Genomic DNA, 7,147 nt, shown 5'->3' with positions numbered 1-7,147 from the left:
AAACCCCACTTGCAAGATTACGCCAATTGCTGCGGTTTCCTTATCGTACTCCTCCTCCTCTCCCCCCCCCCCAACCCCCACTCCTTTCTCGGCTTCTGCTCTTCCTCTATCTTTCCTCCTCCTCCTCCTCCTCCTCCTACTTCTCTTTTGGGGATTACAAGCTGTATGAAACCCTCTGCATAAGGTACACCATGAAATAGCATTTATAACCAGATCTACATTTATAACATTTATAGCATTTATAACCAGCTACTTCGTCCACACAATTCCTTCCTCCCTCTCCTCCCCTCTCCTCGCCCCCCCCCCCTCTCCCATATCAACGCAATTAGGTCCTCGTCCACACCCAAGGGCCCTCATCATCCACAAGCTCTAACTCCACTTAAGTGCGGCCCACAGATAACCAAGAGGCGGCGAAGGGGAAGTGGAGCCGGGACCCGGAGAGCGGTGCTGCAGAGCCGCAATTTAGGGTGACAGAAACGAGGAAGAGTAGGGGAGAGGGCAGGGTTAAGGGAGGGGGGAGGGGTAGGAATGAGAGGAAGTAGAGGCAGGCAGAGGAGGGCGAGGAAAAGGAGAGGAGGGGGTAGAAAAGGAAGAGGAGATAGAAGAGGAGGGCAAGGAGGAGGAAGGAGAGGAGGGCGAGGAGGAAGGAGAGGTGGACGAGGAGGAGAAGAGGAGGGCGAGGAGGAGGAGGAGAGGTGGACGAGGAGGAGGAGGAGGAGAGGTGGACGAGGAGGAGAAGAGGAGGGCGAGGAGGAAGAGAGGTGGACGACGAGAGGGGGAGAGGGGGGGGGGAGAAATGGAGGTGGGTGTGAGTAATAACATGTTGCTCCCTTTTCCACGGACAAAATGTCGTAGCGAGGATAAATCAAGACGATAAAAAACACATAATGAAGAAGCGCGCGGCGCGACTCAGCGTCCAGGAGCCATTGCCGCTGACAAGGGACGTGACAGGAAGCGAAGGGCGGCGAGAAGTGTGCATCACGCTAAGCAGGAAAGGAGAGGAACCATCAACAATCATGTTTTTCCAACAAGGAATTCCATACCTGCAAAGCGTGAGTTCAAACACTGCCTAAGGATCAGCTGATGCCAACATGACTACAGCCGACCGTGGACGCCACTTGGAGCGGCCAGTGCCTCCCCGTCGGGTCTAGGAGCGTTTTCCCTATGTCCGAGCCCCCCCCCCCCCTCCCTACGGCCTCGCAACGGCCATAAGGCTCTGCCGCTCATTTATACTTGTAGTCATCGCCTCCTCCGACGGCCGCTGATGCAACCAAGGCATCACTGCGGTCTGTCCCTTGCGGCCTGCGAGGGCTGCACAGCGGAAAAAGGAATCCATCGTATTCTCACAGCACATCTCCATGCAGAGCGACCAGATGAGCGAGCGCCCGCCCCGCGGCCTCTTCCGCCGGGCGCAGGGGCTCCGAGCGCCAGCTGGGACCCAAACACCGCGAGATAACACAAGAGATAACACAAACACTTGCGATAACACGTCGATTCGATAAATTGAAGAGTTGACCCATTGATGAACCAAAAGCCCTTGTATACAATGATAATATTGATGTTGCCTCGTCTACCGAGGAGAGTTAGGAAACTATCCGAGCGTGTGTGTTCGCGCGCACGTGTGAGCCACGGTATGTGGAGGTGGTTGTGTGATGGTGGTGGTGGTGGAGGTGGTTGTGTGATGGTGGTGGTGGTGGAGGTGGTTGTGTGATGGTGGTGGTGGTGGAGGTGGTTGTGTGATGGTGGTGGAGGTGGTTGTGTGATGGTGGTGGAGGTGGTTGTGTGGTGGTGGTGGAGGTGGTTGTGTGATGGTGGTGGTGGTGGAGGTGGTTGTGTGATGGTGGTGGTGGTGGAGGTGGTTGTGCGATGGTGGTGGTGGTGGAGGTGGTTGTGTGATGGTGTGGAGGTGGTTGTGTGATGGTGTTGGTGGTGGAGGTGGTTGTGTGATGGTGGTGGTGGTGGAGGTGGTTGTGTGATGGTGTTGGTGGTGGAGGTGGTTGTGTGATGGTGGTGGTGGTGGTGGTGGAGGTGGTTGTGGGATTGGTGGTGGTGGTGGAGTGGTTGTGTGATGGTGGTGGAGGTGGTTGTGTGATGGTGGTGGTGGTGGAGGTGGTTGTGTGATGGTGGTGGTGGTGGAGGTGGTTGTGTGATGGTGGTGGTGGTGGAGGTGGTTGTGTGGTGGTGGTGGAGGTGGTTGTGTGATGGTGGTGGTGGTGGAGGTGGTTGTGTGATGGTGGTGGTGGTGGTGGAGGTGGTTGTGTGATGGTGGTGGTGGTGGAGCTGGTTGTGTGATGGTGGTGGTGGTGGAGGTGGTTGTGTGATGGTGGTGGTGGTGGAGGTGGTTGTGTGATGGTGGTGGTGGTGGAGGTGGTTGTGTGATGGTGGTGGTGGTGGAGGTGTTTGTGTGATGGTGGTGGTGGTGGAGGTGGTTGTGTGATGGTGGTGGTGGTGGAGGTGGTTGTGTGATGGTGGTGGTGGTGGAGGTGGTTGTGTGATGGTGGTGGTGGTGGAGGTGGTTGTGTGATGGTGGTGGGGGTGGAGGTGGTTGTGTGATGGTGATGGTGGTGGAGGTGGTTGTGTGTTGGTGGTGGTGGTGGTGGAGGTGGTTGTGTGATGGTGGAGGTGGTTGTGTGATGGTGGTGGTGGTGGAGGTGGTTGTGTGATGGTGGTGGTGGAGGTGGTTGTGTGATGGTGGTGGTGGAGGTGGTTGTGTGATGGTGGTGGTGGTGGAGGTGGTTGTGTGATGGTGGTGGTGGTGGAGGTGGTTGTGTGATGGTGGTGGTGGTGGAGGTGGTTGTGTGATGGTGGTGGTGGTGGAGGTGGTTGTGTGATGGTGGTGGTGGTGGAGGTGGTTGTGTGATGGTGGTGGTGGTGGAGGTGGTTGTGTGATGGTGGTGGTGGTGGAGGTGGTTGTGTGATGGTGGTGGTGGTGGAGGTGGCGGTGTGATGGTGGTGGTGGTGGAGGTGGTTGTGCGATGGTGGTGGTGGTGGAGGTGGTTGTGTGATGGTGGTGGTGGTGGAGGTGGTGGTGTGATGGTGGTGGTGGAGGTGGTTGTGGGATGGTGGTGGTGGTGGAGGTGGTTGTGTGATGGTGGTGGTGGTGGAGGTGGTTGTGTGATGGTGGTGGTGGTGGAGGTGGTTGTGTGATGGTGGTGGTGGTGGAGGTGGTTGTGTGATGGTGGTGGTGGTGGAGGTGGTTGTGTGATGGTGGTGGTGGTGGAGGTGGTTGTGTGATGGTGGTGGTGGTGGAGGTGGTTGTGTGATGGTGGTGGTGGTGGAGGTGGTTGTGTGATGGTGGTGGTGGTGGAGGTGGTTGTGTGATGGTGGTGGTGGTGGAGGTGGTTGTGTGATGGTGGTGGTGGTGGAGGTGGTGGTGGTGGTGGAGGTGGTTGTGTGATGGTGGTGGTGGTGGAGGTGGTTGTGTGATGGTGGTGGTGGAGGTGGTTGTGTGATGGTGGTGGTGGTGGAGGTGGTTGTGTGGTGGGGGTGGAGGTGGTTGTGTGATCGTGGTGGTGGAGGTGCTTGTGTGATGGTGGAGGTGGTTGTGTGATGGTGGGGGTGGAGGTGGTTGTGTGATGGTGGTGGTGGTGGACGTGGTGGTGTGATGGTGGTGGAGGTTGTGTGGTGGTGTTGGAGGTGGAGGTTGTGTGGTGGTGGTGGAGGTGGAGGTTGTGTGGTGGTGGTGGAGGTTGAGGTTGTGTGGTGGTGGTGGAGGTGGTTGTGTGATGGTGGTGGTGGAGGTGGTTGTGTGATGGTGGTGGTGGTGGAGGTGGTGGTGTAATGGTGGTGGAGGTTGTGTGGTGGTGTTGGAGGTGGAGGTTGTGTGGTGGTGGTGGAGGTGGAGGTTGTGTGGTGGTGGTGGAGGTGGTTGTGTGATGGTGGTGGAGGTGGTTGTGTGATGGTGGTAGAGGTTGAGTGGTGGTGGTGGAAAAGGGGCATGGGGAAGGGAGGGAAAGAAGACACGAGAGGGAAAAGGGGCATGAGGAAGGGAGGGAAAGGAGACTTGAATGGGAAAAAGGGCATGGCGCAGGAGACTTACGAAAGGAAAGAGGACTTCGAGGAAGAAAGCAAGGAGGAACAGAGGGAGGGAGGAAAGAGGAGGAGGAGAAACGGAAATGAGAAAGAGGCAGAGAGGGAGAAAAAGGGAGAGGTAGGAGGAGGAACTGGAAGGAGAACGTGGGGAAGGGGAGGAAGAAAGGGATCAGAGAGAAATGCGAATTGAGAGGGCGGGACAGAAAGGAAGGAGAGGCTGGGGTCGAACAGACGATAACAGCGTTTTCAACTGTAACTAAACGCCTTCGAGGTTTGTTCTCAAGCCGGAAATATCTCGCAAAGACAATATTCAGAGGCTATGGATCAAGCGCGTTTCGCTGCCATGGCGATGAAATAAAGGCAATCTTGTGGCTATGAGTTTAGGCCGTTGTCACAACAGAGATCAAGTAACTATTAGGGTTTGGAGGGATGGGAAAAGCTTTTGCCTTAAAAACAACCGTCTTTCGATATACTGATTCTTAGCCGAGCGACAAGAGAATCGGAGGATTGGAGCAATAGAGTATGGGTATAAAACGGTCCTCAGAAACCATTTTTTAAAGCTTTGAAACTATCAGGTGGGATATAGGTGGGACATCAGATACTGTGGGAGAAGACTTCTTTCCTCATCATCTGTCCCTCATTCTCATTCCGGCAAGTATCCAGCAGGTTCAGTGTTGCCATAAAGGTACGAAGGAAGGTCGCCAGGGATTAGCTGCTAATGGCAACTGCGCCATAAAACACCGACGCACCGACCGTCCGAGCCGCCTCGCCTGACCGGATTCCCAAGTCCGGCTGGAAACGTCGCTCTCGCTAATGATCTTGCACGAAATACAGCATCGCCCAATCACACTCGTCACCCAGGCAAGCACGCATACTATCCAATTCCCGCGGCAAGCAGGCAAAAGCAGCAATATCCGAAGGGTCGCAGACTCCGGCACATCAGGAAGCAAGGGTCATGCCCTCGCCCGAACCTCGAGCGGACCCTTCTGTTGCCGATACAGACAAAGGAGTGCCATGAGTCACCGCCTAATGAATGTCCACCCGGCGCTGGCATAACATATTTCCTGACGCCCACTCGCCCCTCGCTGCCACACAACTCATTCTTTGCTTGTTTTGGAAAGCCTCATCGCCTCCAAACAAAACCGGTGCCTACGTGTCCTTGGCCTTCTCCCCGTCCTCGCTAAAGGATTCTCTTGATCCTTCAGCTCCGCTTATTCGCCCTCGACACGACAGCCTCGGCGAATCCCGGAAGGATCCGCCGCCTCCCCTTGCGCTCGTCAGTGGCGTCATTTGTCACACTCGCAGACTCGGGCGGGATGGAGGTCACACGGGTGGCGTGACTGAGCGGATTGGGCCACCGTCGGCATGCCACTGGGAACACAAACTATAGGAGCGCAAATAAATGTGCATGATTACAAGTGAACCAGGAAGGCAAGCTGCCTCTTGAGAGACGAGCAACACCTGAATTCGATGCACGGCAAACCGAAGCTTAGTCGCAGCCGTCGCTTATTGATCCCGCCGTCACAGGTATCAAGTATCCCGCCCTCACTCGTGGCCCCGCTGGCTGGCCCACTTCTCACACCAGGAGCAAAGCATTCGCGATGCCCGAGCCACGGGACCTCCAACCGCCATTGTCACGCAGGCTCATCGTTTCTAGCGGGCTCATCTCCCAGCGCACTCGCTCGCTAACCTTGAGCATCTTATGAGGTTGACCTTGACGAGGCAGAGGCACCCAACCTCCATTCGCCCTCCCACTCTGATGGCCCACCGACGAACCCTTCTGGGATCAGAGCGAACCCGACGCGCGAGGGGCGCTGAACTCGGCGCGAAGGTCGCTCTATTTGGTGTTAATTCCGGACTCCTGCTCCGACCTCGAAAGCACCAAACGCGGCGCTGGCGTCAGCTGTCTCTCAGCCAATGCCTCCCCACAGATGCATCCCTTCACTCATGTGGAGGAAGACATGTACCATTATGTAACTGAATCAACATGTAACGAGAACTCAACACAAAACTTTGTTCACATTGCGAAGGAATTCAGCCGTTAACGATCCTTGGCCTTAATAATGAGTTCCCTGCGTCCTCTCAGCAAGCCCTCGGCAGCCCCCCCCCCCCTGTATACAAAGGCAAGGGACACTCGAAGGCGCGCGTCCGAGCCAGAGAGCCGCAGCCGCAACAGGAGCGATGAACTCCCCGTGCCACCGCACGCCACGGGCTTGCGAGGCACCGTTGCTTCAGTTCACATCCTGCACGGGATCACCAGCCATTGTCCGCTCGGGGACGGACAACGCCATGACGCGTTGAGATATACCAGGGTGCCCACTACTTTCCTGTTTATTTTGTCAACGTGTTGTTCAAATGTCATGAATTTGTCTAAGTGTAATCCTAGATTATTCACTGGTGTTCAGTTTGATAGAGCGGCCTTCATATGATATGATGGAGAGGAGACGAGACGAGACGGAATGGAAGCTGACACGGCCGTTTGAGTGCCTGACGAAGTGTGACTCCCGCACGGGCGACGCCCTTTCTGTTACAGGCGACGCGTGCTGAACCCTACACTTACCATGGCCGCCCTTATCAACGCCCTGCGCTCAACCGCCCTTATCGGCCACACAAAGTACGGAGGAAAGAGGTCGGGGGAGTGGCAGATGGGGAGGGCATGGGAGACCAGGAAGGGGAAGGAGGGGAAGGAGAGGAAAATGGAAGGGGGAGGAGAGAGGGAAATGGAAGGGGAAGGGGAGGAGAGGGAAATGGAAGGGGAAGGGGAGGAGAGGGAGAGGGAGAGGGAGGGAGGGGGAGGGAGAGGGAAGGAGAGGAGGGGGAGGGGGAGGGAGGGGGAAGGAGAGGGGAGGGGGAGGGGAGAGGGGAAGAGGGAGAATGAGAGAGCAATGATTACGAAGGCACAAACAGCTGGGTAACAGGAAGCCAAACTGCCAATGCTGCTCATAATGATCGTTTTATCTGAGATCACGTTCAATACAAATCAGTGATTCGCATTGGTGACATCTTGCTAACTGTACGGAACGGTGAATCAAATAATGAAGAGGAAAAAGATAGTGAGCGCCAGTCAACGTTGAGAATTCTCTGCACCGAACACGTCCCCGGCATGTGATCATCG

At 56.1% G+C, this 7,147-nt stretch overlaps 1 protein-coding gene across 1 annotated transcript in view; it reads right to left on the bottom strand.

The window, feature by feature from the left end:
• Positions 1-7,147, bottom strand: part of LOC113821461 (serine/threonine-protein kinase PLK1-like) — a 191,394-nt gene that overhangs the window by 43,157 nt on the left and 141,090 nt on the right. The gene's annotated exons all lie outside the window — the stretch shown is intronic.

This window comes from Penaeus vannamei, chromosome 23 (assembly GCF_042767895.1).
Source record: "Penaeus vannamei isolate JL-2024 chromosome 23, ASM4276789v1, whole genome shotgun sequence".
Lineage (NCBI taxonomy): Eukaryota > Metazoa > Arthropoda > Malacostraca > Decapoda > Penaeidae > Penaeus > Penaeus vannamei.
Note: the sequence above shows the minus strand (reverse complement) of the source record. Positions and strands in the feature narration are given on the sequence as shown.